Source organism: Ochotona princeps, chromosome Y, assembly GCF_030435755.1.
Source record: "Ochotona princeps isolate mOchPri1 chromosome Y, mOchPri1.hap1, whole genome shotgun sequence".
In the NCBI taxonomy this organism is placed as follows: Eukaryota; Metazoa; Chordata; class Mammalia; order Lagomorpha; family Ochotonidae; genus Ochotona; species Ochotona princeps.
Genome location: NC_080866.1, coordinates 11,775,505 through 11,787,606, shown reverse-complemented (window position 1 = coordinate 11,787,606; position 12,102 = coordinate 11,775,505). Strand labels below are relative to the sequence as shown.

The 12,102-nt window shown below is 39.5% G+C and overlaps 2 protein-coding genes across 2 annotated transcripts in view; both read left to right on the top strand.

Moving 5' to 3' along the window:
* Window positions 1-12,102, top strand: part of LOC131478722 (histone-lysine N-methyltransferase PRDM7-like) — a gene marked incomplete at its 5' end in the record, with an annotated part of 208,141 nt that overhangs the window by 138,177 nt on the left and 57,862 nt on the right.
* Window positions 9,030-12,102, top strand: part of LOC131478780 (testis-specific Y-encoded protein 2-like) — a 64,639-nt gene continuing 61,566 nt past the window's right edge. Inside the window, exon 1 of the mRNA XM_058659352.1 lies at window positions 9,030-9,068. The gene's annotated coding sequence lies outside the window, so the exon portion shown is untranslated. The remainder of the gene's footprint in view (window positions 9,069-12,102) is intronic.

The window sequence follows — 12,102 nt, the reverse complement described above, 5'->3', positions numbered from 1 at the left end:
TCAGGCAGTACGCCCTGCCAGGCTCAGCTGGAGACCCCAAACCAGAGCCGGCTCAACGGAATTGACCTGACAGGCTCTCCCAGTGGCAGCCCGCTCAGAAAAGTCTGCCTGCCCTGTGGCGGGAAGCGGTGTTGCACCTCTCAGTGGAGCAGCACTTCTGAGTGGGAATTCCGGAGAGCAGAGTTTGGTGGTGCTGAGGACCGCAGAAATTTCGAACCCAGCCCGGGGTTGGGGATTTCAAGTTTCGAGCAGCAGAGGCACTTGCGGTGCTAATCTTAAGCCCTGAAGGAGTGTATCGGCTTGGCACTGAGGCAGAAGTCCTCAGTGGGGCAACGCCTTTGAGAGGGTGCTGCAGCGGAAGGGGCCTGGCACTAGGGCTGGCCCACAAAGCCTTCTGACCCAGCTCAGGGCTGTAGATTACAAACTCTGAGCAGCATGCAGCTGGTGACTCAGGCAGCACCCACTGCTCTACTCAGCTGGAGCCTCAGAGGTGGTGGTGCACGTAGGACAACTCCTAACCAACTAGCTGCAACGGAGCCAGGTGGCAGAAATATAAACCCAGGCACAAACGAAGCAACCCAACAACAACCACACCATCACCTGCTCTCCCCAATAGAGTAAGAAATATAACGCTTATGCCAGCACCCCATACAGCAGCAGCTAGATCACACCTCCTACAGATTACAGCACTGAGGGCAACGGCTGTGGACAAACAAGTCAGACACTAAAATCCCAAAACAACAAGAAGCAAAAACACAATGAGGAGAAGTATCAGAAAAATGACCCAGAGGAAAGATCAAGCACTCCCTCCTAATACAGCCAAAAACTAATCTCAATATCTGAGATGCAAGATGAAGACATAGATGAAATACCAGATAAGGACTTTAAGAAACTAGTGATGAAATACATCAGAGACAGTGAGAAGTGCTGGGAAGTGTCCAAGGTATTCGAAACCCATGTCACTGCAGAAATAAATCAAGTCAAAAAGGGAATCCTTGATATAGAACACAAAATTGAAAGCCTAACCAACAGAATGAACACAGCAGAGGACAGAATATCAGAACTGGAAGACAATCAGAATGAAAGGCAGCAGCTCATCAAACAGGTGGAGACAAATCTAGAGAAAGCCAATAGGTCCATACAGGAAATGAAAGACAACCTCAAAAAGTCAAATATTAGAATAATAGGCCTTCCTGAAGGAATGGAAAAGGAGACAGGTTTGCAAAATGTGCTCAATGAGATAATACAGGAGAACTTCCAGAACACAGGAAATATAAATCCAGCACAAATCCAGGAAGGACAAAGAACCCCCAGCAGATTCGATCCAAACAGATGCTCACCCAGACCTGTGGTCCTCAAGCTACCTTCAAGTGAATACAAGGAAACTATTCTAAGACAAGTAAGAAAAAAGGATAAGATTAATTTCAGAGGAAGGCAAATCAGAATCACAGCCGACCTATCAGAAGAAACGCTGCAAGCAAGGTGAGAATGGGGTAAAAACTCTCAAATTCTAAAACGAAACAACTGCCAACCAAGAATAATGTACGCAGCAAAGCTCTCATTTGTATTTGGGCCAAACTGGAAACCATAATGCTAAGGGAAATAAACCATACCCAAAAGGTTAGATACCACATGTTTGCCTTAATTTAAGATGATATGATGTTAAGCATAACATGTTATGTTATGGATATTATGTCATATGTAGTATATAAACTAAAATTGAACTGTGAATGGGGGATCACAGAAAGTGGTTAAGAAACTGCATTTATTTTTTTAAAAAAATAAAGCAAACATTTATTAAATTGTGATAAAAACATTCCATCAAATTACAAAACCTGAGTAAGAAAAACAAACGGCACATGCTTAACTGTAGTTGACATTCAAATAAAATTTGCATTCCCAAAATATTATACAGCAATTAGAAAATACCAACCAAAGTAATATTAGGATACTTTTACGTGTGGTCTCAACAAATTTGAACAGAAGCAAATTTTAACAAAGGTAAATTTTGCAGTGAAACATAGCAGTAGATTAAGGATCTCAACATGTTTATTTTACTGCTATTTGACACTATGATACAAAAATAAGAGGATTTACTTGACATTTCTAATAAATATCTCATGGGCTGTTGAGTGCCTTACTGGTGAAAAGATTTAACTGGCTAATCTCTTCAATCCATTTTGTACATTTAGTAAGCATCAACTCTGCCCTACATAACTCTTAATGCAATTCACAGCACACAAATGGTTATCATATTAAATACATAATCAACTCGGACTTCTGAACAACGAGGAAATTAGTAAACCATCAAATGGACTGCTTACCATACACTTTCCTCATAACTAAATAACACACAAAAAATCAAAATAAGATTTGTCATCACTCTAAACTATTGCCAGCAACTGACGGAAACTGCCAATTTGCCATATTCATGTTCACAACATGCTAAATATACTCTGTTGTTACTTCATCCATGGAATGCCTACATGCCTAGAACAGAGAATTCTCACCATCTCTTGCTGGGGGACTGACTTGCAGCAATCTATATTTTAGATCAGAACTACTTATAAAGAAGTACAATAATTTTAACAGTAACATCAACCATCTTTTCAATAATTCCCATCTTTAACCCTGCATATGCACTTTTACACATACTGATTAGACTAAATGGACGAAATGCACAGCTCTTTCAGCTACCTATAAATCATAGCATTTTACAAGGAAAATGACTGACTAATGCAAATTTAACACATCAATCACAGCATGAATAACAACAGCAACAACGTCAACGACAAATTGTAACACCTTGATTAAGTGATGTGTCACTGAGTAGGCAGCACATGCTTAACTAAAAGGAAACACAGAAGTCTCTTAGGAACTATGTTTCCATCGCATACTCCATGGGCACTTGATGATATTATTCTATTCAAAACCAGGTGGCCCCAACTAGAAACTATTATGCTCAGCGAAATGAGTCAATCACAAAAGAATAAATACCATATATTTTCTCATATAAGGAAACCAACATGGAAAGGTGGAGTTCATCAAGTGCGCATTTATTTTTAACATGTTGACTACTCAATACTATGTCAATTAATTCCATAACGATGTTAATTGTTGCTGATGGTATATTAGTGCTTTTATTTGACTGGGATGATGCCCTGCTGTCTCTGCCCTCAAACCAGAGAGGGTCTACCCAATAAGTAGTTGGACTTGACTGGACTATAAGATGTTGGACTCTATGCTTGGCATATACTTGCAAGAGGGAATCTCAACTGAACTTGAACTATGGTTATGCAACAAGGTGGAGGAACCCTCCATGGGGAGATTGTGGGGGGAGAATCCCGGATTCTATGTAATTACGACACAATGTAATTAATGAATAAATTTAATTAAAAAAAGAACCAATGAAATCAACCAATGCAAAACAAACAAAAAAATAAAAGAAAGTGAAGGGATGGAAAAACACATTTCATGCCAATGGACGAGAATAACGGCTGACATAGCTGTCCTAATCTCAGATGATTTAAACTTCAAGCTGACAGACATCAAAAAGGACAGAGAAGGACATTATATATTGATGAAGGTATTGATCTACCAGGAAGTAATTACAATCGTGAACATATATACACCTAATTCCAATGCACCTAGCTACGTGAAGCAATTACTTACAGACTTAAGGGCAGACATAGATATACACACAATAATAGTGGGCGATCTTAACACTCCGCTAACAACTATAGACAGATCAACAAAACAAAAACTCAACAAAGAAACAACAGAGCTAATATAAACATTAGAACAACTGGACTTAGTAGACATTTATAGAACTTTTTACCCCATGGCCACAGATGATACATTTTTTTCAGCAGTGCATGGCACCTTCTCCAGGATCGACCACATGATAGGACACAAAGCAAATCTAAATAACTTCAAAAAGATAGGACTCATACCATGTACCCTCTCAGACCACCACAGAATGAAACTGGAAATCAGCAATTCAAAATGCTCAAGGAAATACAGAAACTCTTGGAGCTTGAACAATATGAAATTAAACAAACAAAGGGTCAGGGAAGAAATTAAAGATGAGATAAAAAAATTATGGAATCCAATGAAAACTCTGACACAACATTCCAAAACTTGTGGGACACGGCCAAAGCAGTGCTACGGAATAATTCGTTGCAATTGGAGCTCATGTCAAGGCCCAAGAGAGGCACCAAATACAGGAACTAACCATACACCTCCAGGATTTGGATAAGAAACAGCAGAGAAGGGGCCCACACACAACAGGAAACAAGAAATCATCAAAACAAGGGAGGAAATCAACCAGATAAATATTTAAGAAAAAACACACACACAAAATCAATGAATCAAAAAGCTGGTTTTTTGAAAAGATAAACAATATAGACACCCCACTGGCTGACTGACAAAGAAAAAGCAAGAGAAAGCAAGAATTAACAGCATCAAAGGTGAAGAAGGCAACATAACAACAGACATTGCAACCATTAAGAACATAATTAGAAATTACTACAAAGCACTGTACTCCAACAAATCAGAGGACCAACAAGAAATGGTAGGTTCTTAGACTCACACCATCTGCAAAAACTGAGCCCAGAGACAACAAATGAATTGAACAAACCCATAACTGAAGTGGAGATTGAATCAGTGATTAAAGATCTCCCAACAAAGAAAAGCACAGGCCCAGATGGCTTCACTGCAGAATTCTACAAGACATTCCCAACAGAACTGACCCCAATCCTCTATAAACTCTTCAAAACAATAGAAAAGGAAGCAACCCTTCCAAACTCATTTTCTGAAGCCAACATTACCTTAATCCCCAAACCGGACAGAGATCCAACCAAGAAGGAAGACTACAGACCTATCTCTCTGATGAACATTGATGCTAAGATACTCAACAAAATCCTAGCCAATAGAATTCAAAAATCATCCGACAGATCATTCATCCGGATCAAGTAGGATTCATCCCCGGAATGCAGGGATGGTTCAACATCCAGAAATCCATAAATGTGATACACCACATCCAAACATTGCAAATCAAGAACCACATGATAGTATCAATAGTCATAGAAAGAGCTTTCGACAAAATCCAACACTACTTCCTGCTAAAAACCCTAACCAAGGTAGGCATAGATGGAAAAATCCACAACATAATTAAAGCAATTTATGAAAAACCCAATACCAGCATCATACTGAATGGAGAAAAACTGGAACCCTTCCCGCTGAGATCTGGAATAAGACAAGGATGTCCACTTTATCCACTGCTATTCAACATAGTCCTAGAGGTACTCGCTGAGGCCATAAGAAAAAGAAAAAGAAATCAAAGGAATCCAAATGGGAAATGAAGAAGTCAAGCTTTCACTATACGCAGATGACATGATTCTTTATATAGAAGAGCCAAGAGGCTCAACACAGAGACTCCTAGAACTTATACGAGAGTTTGGTAGTGTGGCAGGGCACAAAATTAACGAACCAAAATCAACAGCCATAGTGTATGCAAAGAGCCCCAAGTTGCAAAAGACCTAAGCAGCAAGATACCATTCAAAATAACAGAGAAAAGTATGAAGCATCTGAGAATTAACCTAACCAAAAATGTAGGAGACCTATTTGAGGAAAACTGCAAACCACTTAAAAAAGAAATTGAACAAGACCTTGAAAGATGGAGTAACATCCCATGCTCCTGGATAGGTAAAATCAATATCATTAAAATGTCTATATTGCCAAAGGCAATATATACATTCAGCACAATTTCAATCAAATTGCCAAAAAAAAAAAAAAATTCTTCATGGAACTGGAAACAATGATCCAAAGGCTCATCTGGAAACACAAAAAACCACGAATAGCCAGAACCATCCTGAAGAACAGGGTTTTAGTAGCGGGAATCACAGTTCCAGACCTCTGGACATACTATAGGGCAGTGATTATCAAAACAGCCTGGTACTGGCACAAAGGTAGAGAGGAAGATCAATGGAGCAGAATAGAAACACCAGACGGGAACCTACACAGATACAGCCAAATAATCTGACAAAAGAAAAACAATAATCCTGGCAAATCGGAAGTTCTGTTCAATAAATGCTGTTGGGACAACTGGTTAATACCCTGTAGAAACAAAAAGATAGACCCACGTCTCTCAACATACACAAAGATCAAATCTAAATGGATAAAAGATCTAAACCTACATCCAGAAACCTTCAAACTTTTGGAAGAAAATGTTGGAAATACTGTGCAAGATCTAGGGGTAGGTCCCTACCTCCTAAAAAGGACTCCAAAAGCACTAGAAATCAAGACGATTATAAACAAATGGGACCTCATCAAACTAAGAAGCTTCTGTACAGCAAAGGAAACAATCAATAAAGCAAAAAAGCAGCCCACAGAATGGGAGAAGATCTTCACGCACTACGTAGGTGATAGAGGCCTAATCTCCAGAAGATACAAAGAACTACAAAACAGCCAAAACACCAAAACAAACAAGCCACTCAAGAAATGGGCACGGGAAATGGGCAGACAATTCACAAAGCAACAAAGCCAAATGGCAAATAAACATATGAAAAAATGCTCAAGTAACCTGGCAATAAGGGAAATCCAAATTAAAACATCAGTGACGTACCACCTAACGCCAGTAACACTGGCCCACGTGAATAAATGCACCAACAACACTTGCTGGCAAAGTTGCGGGGAAAAGGGAACCCTACTCCACTGCTGGTGGGGCTGCAGGCTGGTACAGCCTCTATGGAAATCAGTATGGAGGACATTCAAACAACTCAAAATCAACATACCGTATGATCCAGCAATAGCACCCCTAGGAATATATGCAAAACGCCTGTTTTACAAGAAACCAACATGCACTCCTATGTTCATAGCAGCACAATCAGTAATTGCAAAAACATGGAAGCAGTCAAAATCCCCATCCGCAGAGGATTGGATAAGAAAGCTATGGTTCATCTACTCCAGGGAATACTACTCAGCTATTAAAAAAACCAAAATGCAGTTGTTTGTGGCCAAATGGGCCAAACTGGAAACCATTATGCTAAGGGAAATGAGCCAATCCCAAAAGGTTAAATACCACAGGTTTGCCTTAATTTAAGATGATATGATGTTATGCATAACATGTTATGTTATGTATGTGATATGTTGTTTATCAACTAAAATTGAAATGTCAATGAGGTGGTCACAGAAGGTGGTTAAGAACTCGCATTTACTTTTAACATATTGGTTACTCAGTACTTTGTCACTTAATTCCATAATGATGTAAATTTTTGCTGATGGTATGTTGGGGCTTTTAATTGATCTGGATGATACTCTGCTGGCTCTGTCTTCAGACCAGAGAGGGTATACCTAAGAAGCCGTTGAACTTGACTGGACAATAAGATGCTGGACTCTATGTTTGGTATATGCTTGCAATGCGGGAATCTCAACTGAACTTGAACTGTGGTTATGCAATAAGGTGGAGGAATCCACCATGGTGGGAGGGTTTGGGGAGGGGAAGAGGGAATCCAAGTACCTATGAAACTGTGTCACATAATACAATGTAATTAATGAATTAAAATAATAATTAAAAAATAACAAAATAAATAAAATAAAATAAACTTGTTACACATAAAAAAAAGAAAATAATTCCGCTGAAGTTAGCAAATGTTGATATACAAGCGCCCTATGGCTTCGAAAGAAACCCAAGCCAATTCAAGTATGATGAAGAGAGATAAACTCACGAATCATAAAACCAACTCCTTCTACAAAGTTGGACATGTAGCTAGATGAGCAGACTATGATGAGGACACATGAAACAAACAAAAGCAGGGTTGTACGAGTGCTCCCAAATCTCTCAATGTCTCAGTGAAAGAACAATTGCATGATTCAAAATAGCAACTCTAAGGAAACTCAGTGAGTTACAATACAGAAGGGCAAATAGACAAGAACATCAATCCAAGACATCAATGAAAGATAGTAAGTTGATTAAGCTGATTAGGAATAGCCATAAGATTCAGCAGAAAATAGCCTCTATCAGTGAACATAATAGGATTGGTAGTTTTAGCAGCAGAATCGACAAACTGGATAAATTGCTGCTTGTCAAAATGTCTCCTTCTATCAGTTGTAGCCTCATAGGAACAAAGCTTGATGACTGCCTCAGAAGAATAATATGCTCATAGTTTCAGTAATATATGAAGACTGGTGTTTACTTTTAACTATTTATTTATTTATTTATATTGGAAGGGCAGATTTACAGTGTGAAAGAGATTCAGAGTGAAAGATTGACCATCGAATGCTGCAGTCCCAAATAAGCCTCAATATCCAGAGCTGAATCTAGCCAATCTGAAGGCAAGAACTCAAAACTTCTTCCTGATTTCCCACTTGGGAGCAGGGTCACAGGCTTTGGGCCATCCAGTACTGTTTTCCCAGGTCACAACAGGGTGCTCAGTGGCAATTTCAGCAGCCAGGTCACTAACCAGCATCCATGTGTGATCACAGCACATGCAAAGTATGATTGTACTTATTGGGCCAACACACCAGATTCAAAGTCAGTTGTCTTTATGTCAATATCCTCAATAATTTAAAAATACTCTAGGACTTCTGCGTACCAATTTATAAATACATGGTGTTTCTTAACAGTATTTGAGGTTCCTGCATGTTCTTTTTTGAGGTTCTCTGGGCAACACTTCCCTGTAGGCCTTCTAGATGAAGCTTCCATCACAATAAAACAAACTGAAAGGCGTCTTAAGATTATAACTGCTGTTGTCTTGAGAAAGTAGATTCAAACTAAAGCAAGTAAATACTCTATCTCTTGAATATGTGTGTCTTCTGTTTTTAAAATGTTAATTCTTTGTCAACAAGAGAAAGTGACAGAGACAGCATAAATGAGGGACATATGGGCAACAGTTAAAGGCTGACCTTGCACATGACACTGAAATCCACACAGGAGCTGCTCCATCTTCTCCTAGCAGGTGGCCAAACTCCAGCTCCCAAGAACTGCATCAAGATCAGGTTGTTCTTCCTCAGCAATCCCTATCTCTCTAACACAGTGATTGTTAAGGAATATCGAGCTAACATCAATGGTGAGATGTTTCTCAGAGACTAGATATTGGACATGAGTGACAGGTAACTGGCAATGTGATTCTATCCTGTCCTGCATACTTCTCTTCCTGTTGGAAATAGAGCATGCTGGTCCTATCCACATCTCTTCTTGCAGTGAATACCACCAATTTCACTGGAGTGACGGGAAACTTTTGTAAGCTTTTTTTTATTATTAATTACGTTGCATCATGTGACACAGATTCATAGGCTCTGGGATTCCCCCATGCCCTCCTCCTTTGGTGGGTTCCTCCAACTTGTTGCAGTATTACAGTTCAAATTCAGTCAAGATTCTTTCGTTGTAATCATATACCAAGCATAGAGTCCAGCATCTTATTGTCCAGATCAATTCAACAGTTTGTTGGGGAGACCTTCTCTGGTCTGAAGGTAGAACTGGCAGAATATCGTCCTTATCAATTACAAGCCCCAGCACAACATCAACAACATTGTACAACATTATAGAATTAATTGATATAGTATTGAATAATCAATGCATTATAACAGTGCAAGTTCTGAACCACCTCCTGTGATTACTTCATTGACACTTCAGCATTTTGTTTGTACTCAGCCCCGGCTGCTATACACTTTAAAGTGTCTATAGGCTACTATTCAGCTGTCTCATCTCTGTTTTCATTTTATAATTTAGCTATTTATTGTGTTGATGCATAATTTTGCTGAACTTGGTAAATTTTAGCATAGTTTAAAAACTGGCTTATAATTCTAATCAGGCCTTTATTTACAGTTGAGGTGTAGAACTGTTTTAGTAGGGGTGTGCAGGGAAATCGCCCATACCCTAGTGAGGAGTAAGTAATCTTTGCATCCCATCTAGTAAGGTGTATGTGGACCCACGATGATCATATCCTGTTTGGTTCTAAGCTTTCCTTGTATTTTTCTCACTTTCTATTATATTTGATTGATTGATTGATTGACTGATTGATTGATTGATTGATTGATTGATTGATTGAATTTTGTGGTGTGAGACTCCAGGGCAATCCTGAAGGTCATTGCAAGAGAGGGTGGGGATCCAATGTTGGAGCTAAGTAAGGACCAAAAGAAGCTCCTCTTCCTAGTCCCAAAGGAACTTTGCTGTTCTTCTGTTTCTGCAAATCACTCAGGACTCCTTGGGTCCTGTTGTTCCAATGACCTTGGGTCTGTTGAGGAAGGAATTTGGCCTGTTCCAGCCCATGTGATAGATCCAGATGGGGCTGGGTGACCTTGGAGTTCTCAGCCTCAAAAGGCACTCCAATGCGCCATGTGTTCCTAGTCTCTTAGGATGTAGTCCTTGGTGCCCATACTGATAGTCTTTGGTGAGAATCCGAGTCTTCAGGCTTGGGATACAAGCCTCCTTTTGTCCACCTGCTCCACTCTGGGGTTCCCCCCTGCTCTGTGCATATGACCTCCTGTTAAGAGGGTCAGGATCGCTCTTGATTCCCCTATATGTCTTTATAATTTAACTATGGCTTAATGCTGATTTGAGTCTATTGTCTATGAATGACCTGCTATGTTTCTGATAGGTTATGCTTTATGCCTTCTTCAAAAATTTTTAAGGAGATGGAAGATTTCCCTATTTTTCCACCCCATTTCTGAGTAGCTTAGGGTCTTAAAAGTATATCAGATTTTACAATTCTTTCATGTAGAACATAAGCAGTCTGATTCACATTAATTGTATCTTCCTTGATACATCACAATATCATGATGCATTAGATACACAGACTGCTTGAAGTTAAAATACTATTACAGGGCCTGGTGGCGTGGCCTAGTGGCTAAAGTCCTCACCTTGAACGCCCCAGGATCCCATATGGGCTCCGTTCTAAGGCTGGCCACTCTACTTTCCATCCAACTTCTTGCTTGTGGCCTGATATAGCAGTTGAGGATGGCCCAAAACTTTAGGACCCTGCACCCATGTGGGAGACAAGCAAGAGGTCGCTGGTTCCCGGCTTTGGATCAGCGCAGCACTGGCCATTGAGCCTACTTGGAAAGTGAATCATCAGACAGAAGATCTTCCTCTCTGTCTCTCCTCCTCTCTGTATATCTCACTTTGCAACAAAAATAAATGAATCTTAAAAAAATCAAGAGATAAAGCCAAAACAGCACAATTTAAAAACTAATAATAATATTATAATACAGGGGTACCATTTTCTGGATTGACATCCTTTCACCTTATAGTAAGGCAAACATGTGGTATTTAACCTTTTGGGACTGGCTCATCCCTTAGCATAATGGTTTCCAGTTGGACCCATTTGGCCACAAAAAAACCCGCATTTGGTTTTTTTAATAGTTAAGTAGTATTCGCTGGAGTCAATGAGCCATAGATTTCTTATCCAGTCTTCTGTTGATGAGCATTTTGATTGCTTCCATGTTTTTGCAATTATTGATTGTGCTGCTATAAACATAGGGATGCATGTTGGTTTCTTGTGTAGCAAGTGTTTTGGTTATATTCCTAGGAGTGCTATTATTAGATCGTATGGTATGCAGATTTTCATTTGTTTGAGTGTTCTCCATACTGATTTCCACAGAGGTTGTACAAGTTTGCAGTTCCACCAGCAGTGGAGTAGGGTTCCCTTTTCCCAACATCCTTACCAGCAAGTGCTGTTGGTGTTTTTTTGTATCTGTTCCATACTTACTGGTGTTAGGTGGTACCCCATTGTTGTCTTAATTTGGATTTCCCTTATTGCCAAGGAACATGAGCATTTTTTCATGTTTGTTTGGTTACCATTTGGGTTTGTTCCTTTGTGAAACATCTGCCCATTTCTAGAGTGGTTTGTTTGTTTTTCTGTTTTGGTTGTTCTGGAGATCCTTGTATATTCTGGAGATTAGCCCCATATCACCTATGTAGTATGAAAAGGTCTCCCAGTTTTGAGTTGCTTTTTTACTTTGTTGATTGTTTCCCTTGCTGTACAGAAGTTTCTTCGTTTTTTTGAAGTCCCATTTGTTTACTTTGGCCTTGATTGTTAGTGCTTTTGGTGTCCTTTTTAGGAAGTCAGGGCCTACACCTAATCTTGCAATGTGTTTCCAACA